Here is a 19,192-nt window from a genome sequence, read left to right on the forward strand (position 1 = left end):
CTGAAGGGACTCAAATTATAGCTTGTTTTTAATCAAGCCACCAAGAGCAACAGCTAAAAACCTGGGAACCAGATATTTTCTTTACACTTTGTCTCTTCCTTGGCCATAAATTATGCTCTCTGAGGTGAGATCATTGGCCAAACTTTAAACATAGGCTGTATTAATACCTTTTATTCCTGGATCTTAAGTGTCTAGGCAAGTCCTGCAATTGAGTTAATGAGGTGAGTAGAAGTCATATTCCAATCTAAACTTCCCTTTTCTGCAAGCAAGTCATCTCTAAAAAGGTCAAGCTTTGTCTAATAACAGCTTCTCAAATTAACTCATGTAGTAGCTTTTTTGACTATTATTACAGATTGCAAAATGAAAAGATAAATAGTGCTTTAAAGCCTTGGAACAACTTATACAACTTCATGTAATTCTAATGAAGCCAGTTTTACATAGCAGAGTTAGTAATACACAGCTAATGGATGGATGATCCCGTTTTTATCACACAACGTCATTATTTAATCACTGAATTTTCAAATGTATTTAATACACGGTGTCAACGTGGAGTCAATACTCATTATTTCAGCCCATCTGATCCTTGCCAACATCCTCATCTTTGTTCAACTGTTTTGAATTCTGTCCTCGCCAGTGGCCTTAATCATGGAGAGACACAATTTGGACGATTACAAGTGGCTAAAAAAAATATCACAAAGTTATCCATACTGGTCCCCTGCACATGGGGCCAGAGAGTTCTTGCTTTCAAACTTACCTTATGAACTCAATTCTTCGCCTTTTTCAACACTCCAGTCAGATCTTTAACATTTCTGCTACCCTCCTATTCAGAGTGGACAGTCTTGTCTGTGTCAGGTTTAGAGAAAACTCTTGTGTTAATCTCCTCCACTTCTTAATCCCAACGCTTGCTCCTCTCCTATATTTCACAGTAGGAGAACACTATCTGCTGATGGACAAACTGATGATCTGAGTCTAGTCAACCAGAGACTGGGGCACTGGATATTACTTTACTTCCTTGCATGTGATTCTACATCACCTGCTCCCTGCCAGCAATGATCTCTTCTGCCTTGTTCACTGTCATATTTCCGTTTGTCTAAAAGAGACTGTGATACAATTCAAAATAGGTGCCTAATAATGTTTAAGGCTAGAAGATAAGATTTACCTATATATTTGCATAGGTAAATAGGTGCCTAGATATACTGTGTGGAAATTAGTAGACATCCACAGTGCCTTTAAGCTTAACTGAGGTACTAGCGACACACTTTTATCTTGACTGTATTATTTTATGCACACCCAAATTTGAATGTATTGTCTTGTCTACACAATTATGCTCTCTTTGTCCTTTCAACTTTTTGTACTTTTCAGAGATGGTTGTTCAGTTTTGGTTATCCATGGATAGCGTGCCTTAGGGTTGTGGCTTAATAAATGTTAAAATCACTCTCTAATGGATTCTATTGATTAACAGGGTTGGGTCAAGCCCACCCGAAGTCTCTATGCACTCAGTCAGGGAATGCCTCAGTCTCTACATCTCACAAAACCTAAGATTTGAAAACACAATAATAGATAATAAAGTTAGGAACAAGAGTAGCAACATGCTGCATAAGAACACCTTAGGGATAATAAAGTCTGCTCTGCTTTTTCACCAGGAGAAGAGTGCAATCGGTCGCCATTCTGAGAAGAGAAATCAGAACAATGTATGCGATCCTGGTTTTCGTCTCCATGAGATATTGTTTTAGGGATTCGTTGACAACTCACAAAAGTTGTCCTCAACAACACATTCAGGAGTCCCAAAATCTCTGTAAGAATATGTCCTTAGACTAAATATATCTGGGCACAGGAGTCTTTTCTGAGACTGTTTCTCCAACCAAGGACTGTGCATGGATATAACCTAGAGTCCCTGCTCAGACGGGGTCCATGGCAGCTCAGTGTCCAAGTGGGTTCCCTAGTTGGGGAAACGGGGACTGTCTCTGACATGAACTCAATGGCTGTTTCTTTGACCTCCTCCCTCAAAGACGAGCAGCCTTGCTAGGCCACAGAAGAGAACATTGCAGCCAGTCTTGAAGAGACCTGATAAGCTGGGATCAGATGGAGGGAGAGGAGGACCTCCCCCATCAGTGGACTTAGAGAAGGGCAGGGAGGAGATGAGGGAAGGAGGGTGGGATTGGGAGGGAATGAGGCAGGGGGCTACATCTGGGATGCAAAGTAAATAAACTGTAACTAATATAAAAAATAAAAAAGAATATGTCCTTAGATTATTAGTAGACGAGTAAAATTCTTGGGTAGCTCTCAAACCTGTATCATGATGCTTTTCCTCTGTCATCCACAGCAGCTACATAGTGCTATAGCTCACCTATCCCGTTGTATTTTACACATTGGCACCTTCTTTGACTCAATTCTAGGGTAACTGCATCACAGCTCTTGTACATTGGGCTGACTATTAGGTAAAACAAGGGTGATTTCAACAAAGAAGTGTTGAAAACAGTTGACCTGACCTCTGAAATGGATTTTTAAGATACTAACTTGAAGGCAATGCATACAGCATGGATCTCTTAGCCAAAAAGCAAAGCAAGATGAGATATCTTTGTCATAGTATTCAATTTAAAACTTACACATTTGGCTTAACATTATGGCTTATTTGGTAAAGTGCTTGCCAAGAATGTACAAAGCCCAGTATTTGATCCCCAACACCACATAAACTAGCTGTAGCGGTCTACGCTAAAATCTCTTCACAAGGGAAGGATAATTAGGCAAATTAGAAGTACAAGGTCACCTTTAGTGAGCCAGAAGATTAGAACAGATTGCCATTGTATGAGTCCAAGCAGAACAATAGAGCAATTCACTCAGAAGGCAAGAAAAACCAGTTTGAATCAGTCAGCTTGTAGAGGTGTTTGAGCCAGAACAGCTGAGTTGAACCAGCCAGCCAGCAAAATCTAGAAAAGTGAATTTATTCAACAGTAAATCTCAGAGGCTGAAAACATTCTAGATTGTACAAAGGCTAAAAAATTCCAGGACTAGGCATAGGTTATCAGACAGAAGCAGCAAGCCTCTGAGATGACAATTAAGTGAGGGGGGAAAAGTTACTTTTACATGTCACAGATTTGTTACATATTCTAATTGGATATCTAAACTATTTTTTTTCCAAGAAACACAATACACTATCACCTTCAGATTACATAAAAGACGAATTTCTTGTTTCCTTTAATAACATTACAGAATGACTTCCCCAGCAGTTAAAGGCTTGTAATAATATAATTCCCAAAATCTTCGGCAAAAATAAATAATATAAAATAATTAATTAAAAATAATTAAGTAAAGCATAAAAAGAAAAAGATCACCCTTAGCAACAAAACAGGTTTGAAGTTTGAGGCCAGTATGAGATATATGATACTTCGTCTCAAAAAATATCCAATAAAAGTTTTTAAATGGTTATTTCTGGACTTTCCCTTTTGATATTTCAGAGTATGTTTATTAAGGCCACTGAAACTATGGCAAGTGCGGTAGGGGCAATGAGACTGCTCTGCAGATAGAAATGACCCTGCTGGACTAAGGAGTGCAAAAAACAGATGAAAGTTGACTGATACCTGATGCTGTTGAGGTAGGTCATTACAGTCCACGTCAGTCTGTCCACTTTTGTTTCTTTAGTGGTGAAACCAAGGGAAGAGTTTGTCCTTGAGATGAAATGAAATGGAAAACGTTACACTTTTTCCACCACAATACTCACCCTTTCTCCTTTTCTGGAACAACTGTTTGAATCCTGGGGATAAACGTGTTTTTTTGTTTGTTTGTGTGTTTGTTTGTTTGTTACAGTTTCTATAGCTAAATTCAGTGAAGAAGCACTTACAACACGGGAGTTGCAGCCCAGTACCAAACACGAAAAAATAATTCAGTTCTGAAAGGCAGATGCCACAGTGAATTTAGCAGCCTAGTGAGATGAAATAGGGAAAGACACACAAGATATGTGCTGTTTTAAAAGTTGTTGGCCAACTGGGAACAGTGCTGCAAGCCTGTAATCCCAGCATTTAGGGTGGCCGAGGCAGGGGGATCTCTGTGAGATGATGATGATGATCATGATGATCATGATGATTTTAAAAAAGTAATGCAAAATAAAACTTGGTGGTCAGAGTTCACAGTGAGGCAAAAGTCATTAAAAACAGATTTAAGAAGCAAAATTCAAATAATGAATGGATCCTTGATTACACATAATTAAATTTGCGTTAGTAATGTCTTTTCTTCACTAATGCTACTGTGGTAACAGACTAAGTTGAAACAAAACAGAACATGTTTGAATACAGCTGCACCTAAGAGAGAAAATGACTGACAAGAGATTCTGCTCCCCTTTTGAGATGTTCTACGCTGTAACATTATTTTTTATTAACATGTTAACACGTAATCTTTGGGTTTCATTGCTTTATTACATACCAAGTTTTCCATGATATACTATTTCCATCAATTATAAACTTGAATGTATTTGAAATGAGTTATGGGTTATGATAGGCTAAGCGTGAACAAAATAGCAGTGAAGTGGGAAAAAAAATAAAATAAAGATTTCCCTGGCTTAAAAAAATAGTTAAAACACCCAGTTTAAGTGTTTAAGAAATTCCCTATATTTTGTAATTCAGGTATGTGTGAACTAAAATTTTGTTTATGTCTCCAAACTTATATTGGAATACACCGATTATCTCTCAACTTTTCTAAGATTCAGAAAGTTAGTACAGACAAGGGTTCTTTCTCTTTCGTGGCAGACAAGGCAGAGTACAGATGTACAGAACTGTCCTGGTTTGAATTCAAAGTGCAAAGTTTCCCAGAAGCTCACATGTTGAACACCTGGTACCTGACCAGTCATGATAACTAGGAAGGTTATCTGACCTTTCCTCACTAGAAGTAGAGAGTCAGAGGGGGTTAAGCCATATTTCATATCCCCATCCGTGCTTGCTTTCTGTTTTGCTCAGCTGTGAGGAGGTAAGGAGTCCCAGTTGTTCAGTTTTATCAACATGGAACTGCCTGTGTTCGTACCTTCCCCTCTAAGATGGACTGTATGCATTCAAGCTAAAGGCCAAGGTAAGCTTGTTGTGATGGTTTGAATGAGAATGGCCCACATAGTCTTCTAGATATGACTGCTTGATCATTGCAGAGTGGCAGTTTTTGGAAGTACTATGAGGTGTGACCTTTGAGAGGAAGGGAGTATATGTGTGTAGGAAGTAGGGGGCAGTCAGAGGTTTCAAAGGCCCATGCCATACTCAGAGTCTCTCTGCTGTCTGTAGATCCAGATATAGAACCCTTAGCTGCTCCTCTATCATCAATTCTGCCTGCAGGCTGCAATGCTTTTCACCAATAATGGACTAAATCTCAGAAACTGTAAGCAGGCTCAGGTCAGTTGCTTTCTTTTATAAGAGCTGTTGAAGCGCAAGGGAGGATACTTGCTTGCATTTCACTCAGAAGTGAAAATAAAATTAGACATTTGAAGTGAATGTGTGGGAGAGGGGGTGGAGTGGGCAAGAGGGGTGAGGATCAGGTGTTGGGAGGGCAGGAAGGGGAGGACAGAAATTAATGGGAAGCATCTCTGGGACAGGGGAGGCCTCTAAGAACCTATGGGGTGACTCTAGCTAAGACTCCTAGTGGTGGGGGTATGGACCCTGAACTTGCCATCTCTAGTAGCCAGTGGAAGGAGGAGGACACTAACCCACCCATAAAACATTTGACCCAAAGTTTGTCCTGTCTACAGGAAGTGTTGGGATGAAGATGGAGCAGAGGTTGAGTGAATGGCAAACCAATGACAGGCCCAACTTGAGACCTACCCCAAGCCATGTGAGAGAGCCAATCCTGACACCATTAAGGATACCCTGCCGTGCTTGCAGAGAAGAGCCTAGCATGACTGTCTTCTTAGAGGCTTCATCCAGCCACTGATGGAAACAGATGCAGAGAACCACAGCCAAACAGTAGGTGGAGCTCGAGGAATCTGGTGGAAGAGTAGGAGGAAGGATTGAGGGAGCTGGAGGAGTCAAGGACACTATAAGAAGACCTATGAATAAAGTTACCTGGACACCTGAGGGCTCACAGAGACTGAACCACTAACCAAAGAGATTGCCTGGGCCAGACCTTGCCTGGGCCGGACCTATACCCCTACACATATGTAGCAGATGTGCAGCTTGGTCATTGTGTGAGTCCCCTAACAATGGGAGTAAGACCCATCTCTGACTCTGTTGCCTGCCTTTGGATACCTTCCTCCTAGCTGGGCTGCCTTGCCTGGCCTCAGTGGGAGAAGATGTGCCTAGCCAGACTGTGACTTGAGGTGCCAGGGTCTGTTGCTACCCCTTTAGGCCCCCATTCTCTGACAAGAAGGGGGGATGAGAGGAGGGAAGCATGAGGGCAGGAATGGGAGGAGAGAAGGGAGCAAGGCTACAGCTACAAGAAGAGTAACTAAGTCTGGACATAAAAGACTGATTGTAGATGTCTGAAACCCTCAGATATCCAGACATTTGCTCATATAACATGGAGTTTACATGAAAACAAGGAGGGGGTATGGGAGAGGTTCAAAGACGCATAGGCCTTGAAATTGAGGAGAGGAATCTTGAATGCAGAACATCAGCATCAGAGATCATTGTTGATAATGAATGTTTCTCCTATAAACAAGACAGGTTAAGATCATCATCATTTTAAAATCCCAACTTGGGAACCCAAACATTAAACTGAGGACTCTAGAAGCAAGAGGTGGGATGTAACTGTGATGGAGAAAACGTGTTAAGAAATGGTAACTGACTCAGATTACATTTGAAGGAGACAATTAACTTTGCCAGTGCTACTGAAGTTTTCCTCCTGGGAGAGTTAATGGATGTAGGCTCAGACTTCTGAAAGTACTGCTTTTAAGAGGTATTTTTCTATTGTGAAAAAAACAAACAAGCATAAGTAAAGTGGATAAAATATAAATGCAAGTAACATTCAGGTCAAGAAGTACAAAATCACTCACACTCCAAATTTTTTTCCTGGAAGATAAGCATTACATTGCATTTTTTACAGCGTTTTGCGGTTTTACTACTTAAACATGATACCTTATGTGTTTAGACAGTTTTCTGTAATCATACTGTACTCACGTTCTTGTAACTGACTTGCTTTATCATAGCTCATCTTGATAAAATTCATTGCCATTTGTAACTACCATACAAACATGTTCTTCGGCTCAGAATCCACCCCTTGTTCTACGTCAATGCTAGTGTTTCTAAGTTAATGTTTCTGATCTTCTATGAGTGTTTTATTCCCATCCTCTGCTGTATCTATGCAAGGATATCTCTAGGTCACAGATCTAGAATTGGAGTTGCTAATGTATATGAATGAGGACAAATGAGACAGTTTAGCAAGTGAAGCCATCTGCTGCTAAGCTTGGCCACCTGAGACCTGGGGTCCACACAGTGGAAGAAAAGAATTGACTCACTCATAATGTCCTCTGTCCTTTACATGCATATGCACACAGACATGCTACTTACTTACTACTTACTTAATTAATTAAACAAATAGTGGAATGGTGGATAGAAAGGAGTATCATTTCTAGAAGGACTTAGAGGAGTCAAAAGAGATTTAAATTTAAAAATGTTTTAAACAATAAATATAACAAAAAGAACATATGACAGAGTTTTTCTACAGAGTTTCAATAAATGTTGTAAAATGATTTTTAAAAGAATTAGTTTTTCTTCAGAGTTACAGGCTATTGGTTGGCATATCCATTTTTTGTTATGTACCTATTCAAATCATACTGGTTTTTAGTCTAGAAAACTCCTAATTCTTACTGATTTATGTGTTATTTGACCATGGTCAGAAGTGTAAGTGTTAGAAATATATAAAAAAACATGAATTACCTAATTCAAAAATTATTCAATGCTTTTACTTTCCAAAATGGCTTTGGCTACATTAAATATACATAGTTAGTACTTCCGTATTGAAAAACATTTTAAGATCTCAAGGAAAATATGTTCAGATATCTACACATTTATGTGTTGGAATCTGGTATTTATTTTTACTCAAGGGTTATGAAAGCGATCTCACTTATCACAGAGCACGGGGGCATGTGTTGAGTGTTCATTGCATCTGAACACAGCTGTTTGTTTATGTAAGTATTTTATATAGCAGTGCCAAGCATAAATTTGCACTCAGCATGAATATGAGATATTATCATGTGAACTCATTTGAACTAATTTGAGAACAATTGTAGTTTAGACCTTAAATCTATCGGTGGGGGTGAATTTTGTACACATGTAACTATATTTATGGGTATGACTTCGAGACAAAGCTATTGCTTTTTAACAACTAACTAATCTGCAGCACAGCAGCATGAAAGCAGACAGACTCAGGCAGAATATCAAAATGGTGAGTTTTCCCTTAAGTGGGTTCTGATAGGTGGTTTTGTTTGTTTGTTTGGTTTTGGTTATTCCTTCCTATTATGTTCCTTCATTTTCTCTCATGATTTTTCCTCTTCGTTTTGATCTGATCTCTTCTCTTTGTATTGCACAGGACTTACATGCTTGTAATTACTCTAGTGTAAAAGGTACAGAAGAGGGCTGAGGGAAATCAAGAGTAGAAGAAGGAATGGGTGGGACTGCACCCACCAGTTGCATGGACATCAGTTGCCTTCTTCCGCCTACACCCCTGTGAAAATAGCTTGCTGCCTCTCACAGCACCAGATCTGGGGAGAGGGACCTTATGCTCATGTCATAAAGAAGCTGGTGCTGCTGAGCTGCAGGTGCCAGCCCTCAATTAGGAGGTGCTGCTCCTCTCTGCCAACACTAATGGAATTCAGACTTGTAAAGTGACAGGCACAGCAACTGCTTTGGGAGTTTAAAAATGAATACCTTCAAGTTTCATTTTCTCATTCCTCCCTCAGTGCCTTCCCCTGGAAGGAGAACATAGGGAAAATCACCCTGACCAGTACATACAGGCCCAGGAGTGAAGGACAAAGTCCAGCGAAACTACAGAATTGATTTGAAAGGGAAGCAAGAGGAAGGCAGCAGGTCATAACGCTTGGGTGCCCTTTGAACTCTGACGAGACAAGTGAACCTTTCAGTCCTGAAATTCCAGGCCAGAACTGACAACTTTCAGAGGCAGAAATATGATTGCATGTGCAGTCTGTCCATCATAGCTCACCAAGAAGAATGTCTAATGAACACTGCCATTCAGCAATGACCCATCTATCCATAACTGCTTTTAGACCAAGTGGAGACAGTCAAGGAGACTATTTTTTGAAAACAATCAGCAAAAATATTTTATATAATAGTACTATACTTCTCCCTTGTGCAAGAAATTATTAAATATAAATTATGTTCCCAAATAAAGATCTTTCTAGAAACACAATCACACACAGGTTGTGCTTTTTATACATAATTAGCAAGAACATTTTTTAAAAAGACTCTTCCATTTAAAATTTGAAAACGCAACTGCTGGCATAATAGTTTTCTGTACATTAATTGAAAAGTTTCCTTCAAATTTGCCATGAATTAGGGAAGAAACAGTGGAGAGCAAATCCCCTGCTGTAATCTGAGAGGCCAACCTTAATAGACTTCTGCCATGGGGCCAAGAAGATTTTCAAGAGTCCCGATGCCTTGGAAGACTAATTGAATCTTTGCCTTGCCCCACCTGAGTTCTGCTCAAGCCTTGTGTTAGGACAGACACAGCAAACATGGCTCTTGCCTTTACCTGTCTTAATCTACCCCCTGCTTCTATGCTTCGGTGACGTTAGAAGCTGTTTCCTCTTCCTGGTTAGCTGTAACTCAGGTCATACACCGGCCAGGTCAGCTGGGACTTTCATCTTTGAGAGCCATTTCTGTACTCAGTCATCTGCTATGGTGTGCCTTCAGCCCTCGCCAGCATGGTGCCTATTATAAATTCATAAACCTCAGTTCATCCTCACCGTTCACTGCACATCATCTAAAATGGAGCATGCAGATGCTCAGAAGCCTCAGAGCACGCGCATTTCCCCACTTAAATCACACACACTCAAAAACAGCTATTTAATAAAAGTGTTCCTGGGCTTTAAGAGTGAGGCAGTATTAAGTGATACATAATTGAAATATTTTGGCCTATCTCTTATTTCTACTGGGGGATGGGGAGCGAGAATGCATTTTCACAAGAAGCAGAGTAGGTAAGGGAAGTAATCTATCATCAAATGTAAGTCTTTTTTTTTTTAATTTTATTTTTTTCTTATCAGTTACATTTTATTAACTCTTTATCCCAGCCGTGTCCCGATCCCTCATTCCCTCCCAATCCCTCCCTCCCTCCCTCATTTCCACCGTGCCCCTTGCCAAGTCCACTAATAAGGGGGACCTCCTCCCCATTAATCTGATCCTGTTTTATCAGGTATCTTCAGGACTGGATGCAAAGCTCTCCTCTGTGGCCTAACAGGACTGCTCCTCCCTTGGGGGGTGGGGAGGCCAAAGAGCCAGTCATTGAGTTCCTGTTAGAAATAGTCCTTGTTCCCCTCACTATGGGAAACCAATTGGTTACTGAGCTACCACAGGCTACATCTGAGCAGAGGTTCTAGGTTACATTCATACATGGTCCTTGATTGCATGTCAGTCTCAGAAAAGACCCCTGTGCCCAGATATATTTGGTCCTTGTGGAGCTCCTATCCTTTCCTCATCAGACTAACTCCCCTTCTTTCTTATGATTCCCTGTATTCTGCCAAAGGTTTGGTCATGAGTCTTTGCTTTGAAAATACTGCTAGTTAGAGTTTTTCAAATGCACTCAGTAGACTCCTGTCATATGTTCAATGCACATCCCATCTGTCTTTCTAAACGAGGATTGATAATCTTACCCCATGTCCGCTCTCTTGATTATCTTTTTTAGGTGTACAGATTTCATTATGTTTATCATATCTTATAGGTCTATATAAGTGAGTATATACCGTATTTGTCTTTATCTGACAGAGGACTAATATCGAGTATATACAAAGAACTAAAGAAGCTGAAAAGCAGCAAACCAAGTAATCCAATTAAAAAATGGGGAACAGAGCTAAACAGAGAATTCTCAACAGAGGAATATCGAATGGCAGAGAAACACTTAAAGAAATGCTCATCCTCATTAGCCATCAGGGAAATGCAAATCAAAACGACCCTGAGATATCATCTTACACCCATCAGAATGGCCAAGATGAAAAACTCAAGGGACAACACATGCTGGAGAGGTTGTGGAGAAAGGGGAACCCTCCTCCACTGCTGGTGGGAATGTAAACTGGTACAACCACTCTGGAAATCTATCTGGCGCTTTCTAAGACAATTAGGAATAGTGCTTCCTCAAGACCCAGCTATACCACTGCTAGGTATATACCCAAAGTTTGCTCAAGTACACAAAAGGGATATTTGCTCAACCATGTTTATAGCAGCATTATTTGTAATAGCCAGAACTTGGAAACAACCCAGATGTCCCTCAACGGAGGAATGGGTACAGAAATTGTGGTATTTTTACACAATGGAATACTACTCAGCAATCAAAAAGGAGGAAATCATGAAATTTGCAAGCAAATGGTGGGATCTAGAAATGTAAGTCTTTTTAATAGTAATAATTACTCCAGAACAACGGGCCGAAGACATACTTGTTCTGGGCTAAGCTGGTGACGTCATCCTAAACTATGTATAAAAGATGGTCTCAATAAAAGCTACCAGTTAGTTGTCTGGTAAAGAAGTACCTGAATTCTTAGTATTAATCTACTTAGACTGACCAAGAAATTTAGAGATTGGTGTTTGTTTCCCTGTAGCTAAGAATTTCACATACCATGTTTTGAAAAATATGAAAAAAAAAATGAGATGGATAACTTCATTTTGAAGAAGAATTCTACAGAGAAAGAAGCTATTATAAAAGCATTTGGGTTGAATCCGAATCATTTTATAGATCCCAATCAAATTTACACTGGAGGATAAAGTGTTCTTCCTATCACTGGTTTAAAATAACTTATTTTTTTATTTTTTCAGTTAAAATAATTTCTAATGACTCTCTTTCTAGCCCAAGTCAGACCGAAAACCTTAACGCTATTTGGATGATAAAAATATTTGGAATATTAAAACATTTAATTCTTTTATTTTTGCTTAAGAAGTTATTAAAGTATACATAACGTTATAATACATCTTACAACTAGAAAATAATGCACATATTAAACTTCAAGCTCTGTCTCAGTAGTAAGGAGCTGTAGTTTAGCCAGCTTTGTATCGGACTCAGGCAGAAGCACATGCAGCAATCATAATGATACTAGAAGCTGAATTTGCACAGCAAGGAAATACTGAAATATCAAAACACCAAAGAAACACGTTGATGCTTGATATTTTAAGTGATTTATTCTTCTTTTCATTTTTCCTGTCTTATAAAAAAAATGCTACCTGTGGTGAGGACAACTCATGTCATTTCCAAGTTGATCCATAGGTTGTCTACTGTTGACCTAACATCAAATGTGAGATTCAAAGCAGAAACAATGAAGTAATTGCCTAGAAAGTTACCAATACCTGGATTTTGGGTCCTATGTATAAAACACACTTATATTCAATTTTTATTCAAATACCTTATTCAAATATTTGATTCCTGCGGCTCCTGAAATTGTCTTTTAATCTGCTGTGCCTCAGAACCTAACTCAATTGCCAATTTTCATTTCACTTTTCACATAGAAGCGCTACACATATTTCCCTGACTTTCTCCTGGCCACCTTGACATTAGCTAAGAACTAATTATGCTCCAGGAACTACAAGGTTATTGACTTAAGTTGTCTCAGGTCATTCCAGTCATTCAGTGAGGTATTCAGCAGAGAAATGAGTATGCAGTAGTATTTTAAATGAGCTACGCTCCTAGAGCCTCAGGCATTTGAATATGTGGTCCCAGGAGGCGGTCCTCTGGAAGTACATCACTGAGGCTTTGGCTTTGAGATGAAAGCTTTCATGACTAGAATTTACAGTTGTGATAGCTTGTTGCTCCAGCCACCGTGCCTATTGCTTGCCACCACGATGAACTCTTAGAACTGTAAACCGGATAAAGTCTCTCTTCTATAAGCTGCTTCGGTCACAGTGTTTTAGCACAGCAGTAGAAAAGTGACTGGTAAATATGTGGATGAGAACACAGAGTTCTGCAGCTCAGCGCCCACAGCCTTCCTCCCTCCAGCCGAACCCACCATTCTTCATCCACCATTCCTCATCATACCCATGCAAATGCTTCCCAAGTGGAACTGCCCTAACACTAACACAACAGATTCCTTATCTCAGTTTCCACCGTTAGTCAGCTCACTGAAATTCCTCACTAGAAATCTGCACTTCTACTCCATGGAGATGTTACTACTCGTGTAATCTTGACTGTATTGATGTAATTTCTTATCATATCCCCTTATGCAAATGAACTGCATAAAAATGTACCTCATCTTCGCTAAAAGGTGGACATCCTGTTTATGGTGCTATTTCTTATCCACTGAGCTTTCATTTGACCACTAAGTTCAAGTCTCCATGTGAGCACACTGGGAAAGAGATCTCATTTCTAAGAGGAGCTGACTTCTTACAGAAGTAAGACACACAGCTTGAAAGTCGGGGCACAGACATTAGCAGCCAAATCCCGCCGACTTCTCCTTGCACGCATCCTTTCTGTGGCCTCGGAGAAGAAAAGCTCCTTCACAGATGTGCGAGGCCACTTCGCACACTGCTCTTCGAGTCCCAGAATGGGATAGTGGAAACCCTAGGCATGAGTCCGGGTGACCTTCCCAGAACTCCGCAGCTCTACAGTTTTATGTTCCTGTCGTTAAGGAACAAAACACAGGTGGAAAACATGGGCTCTCCATTTCTCCAGAGGGACTACATTCGACAACTCAGAGGAAAGAATGTGCTCTGGAAAGAAGTAAATCTGAAACGCTGTCAGGGACAAGAACAAGGAGTGAAGATCACAATCAGCCCTATGGAACCTAAAGCATGTGCCAGGGCTCAGAGCTCAGGCCAAGTTACTCAGACTGTTAAAAATAAATAGAGCACATCAATGCAGCAAGGAGCAGGTGGTTTCCTTACAAGTCCTAAGTCTCCATTTCAATCTCCTTGATGCCGCTGCTTCTCAGATTAACCTGTTTTCCAAAGAGATCGAGGTCGATAGTATCGAGAGCGCTGAAATCTGTTTTCCTAAAATATACCTTCAGTGTAAGTACAGGCACAGGTGTGAAAAAGAAATTTGTAAATAACCCATATTTTACCAATACCCCATATGCATCTAGCAGATAAAGCCTTCAGCAGTAAAATCTGTAGCAGTAAAATCTGAGTAAGGAGAAAAAAAAATATTTTATGAAAGCAATTTTGGAAAGTAGCTAAGAGAGGGAAAATATCTGTAAGGAAAAAAGCCAAAGGAAATAAAGTTACTGTGAAAATTTTATATGCGGTATAATTTTATATGTCCTGGTGTTGATAAAAACGCTGATAAAAAAAAAAAAGAACAAAAAACAACAAAAAAAAAACCCTTTCCTATTCCTAACATGTGCCTTTCAGGAAGTGACTGTGCAAACTCAGTCTTCTGTAAGCAAACTCACCAATGAACTTCCAAGTTACTTTAGACATAAATGTTATGGAAATAATTAAGGTAGAGCCTCTTTTTAACAGACACTAGTTAATAGTGTACAAAGTACACTTAGGAGCTCAGCATCTGATGCACGCACGCACTCCATACCTGAGTTCTGTCCTCAGAACAAGAGATTATTCTGCTTTCTAGAGGGCGATTTCACTTAACTCACACCACACCAACAGTTGTTCTAAGCATCTACTGCGTGAGGCTTTCTTTCGTGACCTGAGTATGCTTTAGCCTCAGACTTTCAATGTATTTTCAATGTTTTAATCTTTCTTTTCTTTTTTTTTATTTGTGTGTGTGTGTGTGTGTGTGTGTGTGTGTGTGTGCTTGTTCTCAAATGTATGGGTGTGTGTATGTGCATGCATGCTTGCAAGAGTGTGTGTGGGTGCACAGACACATGTATGCGCTGGTGGGTTAGTTCCTGAGGTTCATACTGTCTTCTTGGTTATCACCCACATGTACTGAGACAGGGACACTCACTTTACCCACAGCTTATCAATTTGCCTCACACATTTGATCCATGGTTTGCACCCGGGATCCTCTGCTTCCTCAGAGATGGGACTGCAGGTGGAACACAATGCCTGCTTGACAATTGTATGGGTTCTGGGGCCTTCAATTCAGGTCCTCTTGTTTGCACAAGTGTCCACTGAGCATCTCTGCAAGCTCTAAAGCTTCTCTTTTCAGGGACAGTTGACAGAAGCACAGGCCTGCTTAAACAAACCCTCTTTTGGAGGTTGACCATGTGCATGCATTATAGGTGGAGTGGAGCACAGCGTTACACATGTGATGATATCCATAGAAAGAAAGGAGCACGCCTGACTTCAAAGGAACAACACCCAGATCTGCCCATCTGAATAGAACAGATACCATTTTGGACTAAGAGAACAAATTATTTCCTGACAATTAGCTAAAATATCTTGTCTTGTTGCCTAGTTTATTGTTTTCCTTCAGAAAATTTTCCTGGATCAGTTTTTCTTATTAATTGTATTGAGATCTTTTAGCTTAGCAAAATATCAATACCCTTTATAACAATGTTACAGGCTTTGTCAAAGGAGAGCTTCAAGATCAGATTCAAAGTGTTTTATGCCTGAGTGCTTCCTGGCCCACAGTGATAATGAGTGAATCCTTGGGGGTGGGGAATTTTCAACCTCAATTTCACCTCTCATTGCTGGAGCAGCACAAATGCTTAAAGCCTAGTGGCCTACACCTCCCAGGCTGCCGTGTGTCCTCTGCTCCATTTCTAGAAGGATATCTGGTAGGCAGAATAGTCTCTAAAGATGTCCGTGTCTTGTGCCTAAAGCTCATGAATATATTATTTCACAACAGAGGGAAATTTAGCTGAAATGAAATTAAGGCAGCTGACTTATTGACCATAGAAAAGGATATTATGCTGGATTATTGAAGTGGGCCCATCAGAAGCACACAATCTCGACACACACTAGCATGTGACAAACTAAGAAATGGGATGACAAATCAAAGAATGTGGAGCAATTCTAGAAGTTTCAAAAGAAAACAGAACCATTTTTAATTGCATCTTTATTTATTTGAATTTCATGCAATATATTTTTATCATTTTTACCCTCTCCTCTTAACTATTACTATCCCACCCATTCTCCACTTACCTCTTTACTATCCCCAACTTTGAGTTCCTTTTTCCCCCCTTCCTATAAATTCCAGATTAGCTGCTCAACTACTTTAAGGGGTAGGATAACCCTGGAGTATTGCGACCCTACCAGGGATCATGCTACTAAAGAAATATAACTCTCCTATTTAACCTCGGAGCATCCTCCTGACACCTGAACTTCAGCATGTTGTTGCTCATTTTGGATTTCTGAACTGCAAGACTGTAGACGTTTGAGTTTGTGTTGAGACAGTGAAAACTTACAGCAGCAGTAAGTAGCCAATAAAGAGACTTGTGAAATAAGTCTGCTTCCACAGCCATCTGCCCCTGAGGAAATGTTAAAGGTGCCTCACATCCCAGTGATCTGAGTTTAGTTTTTGGGACACATGTGAAGGCATAAAGAAAGAACCGACCCTATGAAATTGAGCCTGAACCTCCACTTGAATACTATAGTACCTGTGCTTACATATAGATATCATTGCACAAAAACATACATATATAACAACAGTAATAGTAATAACAACAGTATTAAAGATAATTGTAAGTTTTTGTAAAACAGTACAAAATAGGGTTTATGTAATAAAGACAATATCAATAACAAAAGAGCTGGCAGTCTGTGAGTCTGGAATAAACAAAAACTACAGTATTGTTTACTTATTTTAACTGAATTTTTTTTTTTTTTTTTTACAAATTTAGTTTTTCTTGAGAGAGGTTTTCACTCTGTGTAGCCTTGGCTGTCCTGGGCTAGCTTTGTAGACTAGGCTGGCCTTGAACTCACAGAGATTCACCTGCCTCTGCGTCCCTGTGGGCTGGGATTACAGGAGTGCATCACCACGTCCAGCTAAACTCTTTTTTTCTGTGCTTTATTACATACATAGGTTCCACAAACGAAGTGGAAAATAGTTAATATGCAAATACTTGGAGCTGAAAATTGTTCCAAGGATGAAAACAATATTCAGAAAGGACCGTATGCTTCTGCCCATAATGTTCACTCCTCTTCTCATGATATCCCAGTTCTCAGTCATGACTTCTTACTGCTGAGATGCCATCTGCAAATCACCTTCCTTATCCCTTCTAGCTACGTCATGCTGACCCATTGTTAGTCTCCACACCAACTGCTCATGTTCTTATTAATTCTGCTTCATCTATAGATGGATGCTAAAATTTCTTGGCCTCATCTTTGACCTTGTCTCCTACAAAATATTTTTCTTCACACTTCACTCGCTCATTCCCTAAAATCGTACTCTTCTATTTTCATTCATTTATACTTAATAATCCAATGAGACACTTATTCCTTATAACCTCAATATTATGTCCCCACTTAATGGCGTTTGGTCCCAAAGCTTATTCCAGTTCTACTCTTTGTGGTCAGAAGTTTTCAGTATCGGAATATGGTCCTTGGGTGTAGCTCACTAATAGAGCATCTATCATGCCCTGGACCTTTAGTTCAAACAGGATGTTTGGGGGACTGCTTTTGACCAAGGGGAATCCCTTCCTATGGTGACCTCTTGGCACAAGCAGCCTGTGGTCAATAACTGATATAGCAAGACCTGTTACTCTAATCCTGAGAAACTCTAAAGGGACATCCCAACATAGAACTTCGTAACAGACCAACCAAAGCTCTATTCCCAGTGCTACTCTCACTCACCTTCCTACAAGTCGTGTTATTCAGAAGCGTTCCCTGAAATCCTCTTGCCAATCCCAGGCTTTGCTGAAAAAACTCAATAATCTGAGTGACCTTTATTTCTGAATATCATTTTATGAATAAAATATTCAGGTTAATAATGTTATTAATGCCTAAAAGTCAATAATATATTGATTAATTAATTGTATTAGGGCTTAGAGGCTGTAATGACGAATATAGCTACCAGAAAAACCAAAACTGAGATGAAAATTACTTATTGGAGTAAGTAAGGAAATGACAAAGGTAAATGGTCTCATTCAGCATTACCAGGAATGCAAAGGTAAATAACTTGTGTAAAATGTTTCTCAGTGACAGAAACTACATAGGATATTTTTCTCAAGGAGACTTATTTTTATCAATTAGTGTCAACTGTATGAAAATAATATATTAAAATATTCATGTTATGATTAATTCTGTAGCTTACCTCGTTTCTCCCCCTTTGGCTAAGGAGAAGTGTCATTTTACAGCTTGCACGTATTTGCAAAATCGACTTCATCCTACACGAGGTAAACCTCACTTCGGCATCCTCTCCACAACGCATTTTGTGAATGTCCACATCTTTTTCTTTGACCATGAGTCATGTAGCTTTAGTGCAAGACTCTATTGACTGCTTCCATATTGAAAATTTTTCCATTCATTGGAACTTTTATTAAGGACTCTGTCTTTGTCAGAAAGACAGTTTGGAAACATCGCTAATGTTCAAGAAATCCATATCTAGCCTTTTAAAATAAGACCCAGAAATTTCATAAATGTCAACAAAAGGTACAAAATTGGTTTCTCATAGAGATTCAATTTTATATTCCATTCAACTAGGGCTTTTTATCACCACAGGGTGTTCATCTTGGTTTAGGATTCTCAGTACTTCTTTGCAAGTTATTGTCCTGTGGCTCTACATCCTTCTGTAGCTCTAGGTATTCTCCAGTAGAACCAGTGGGCTCCATTGACTTAGATGCAGTGCTTTCTTAAGACCATATGTGAGAAGCTCATTCCTTTCCAGTCGCAGTTTGAAAAGATTTCAAGGCAATGTTTTGGAAATTTTTGTTCTCGCTGTTCATGTTCTCTCTCCAAAATTAACAGTTTAAGTGGCCTGTCTTTGTTAATCTCAATTTTATGAACAGAAAGGACTTGGGTTAACGATATTTTTGATATTGAAAAGGTGATATTATGTTTATATTTAACAGTGGTGTGTTATTGTGTTTAATTAGCACAGAGTTCAGAAACTAGTATATAAAAAATCTTCACCTGAAACCCAAAAATTAAGCAATTAGATTTTAGCTCATATACTTGAAAATGTGAAACCCTAAAGAAACAAGCTAGATGAAACTTAAGGACACTATCTCTTT

This window comes from Psammomys obesus, unplaced genomic scaffold, assembly GCF_907164565.1.
Source record: "Psammomys obesus unplaced genomic scaffold, mPsaObe1.curated_primary_1811, whole genome shotgun sequence".
NCBI lineage: Eukaryota > Metazoa > Chordata > Mammalia > Rodentia > Muridae > Psammomys > Psammomys obesus.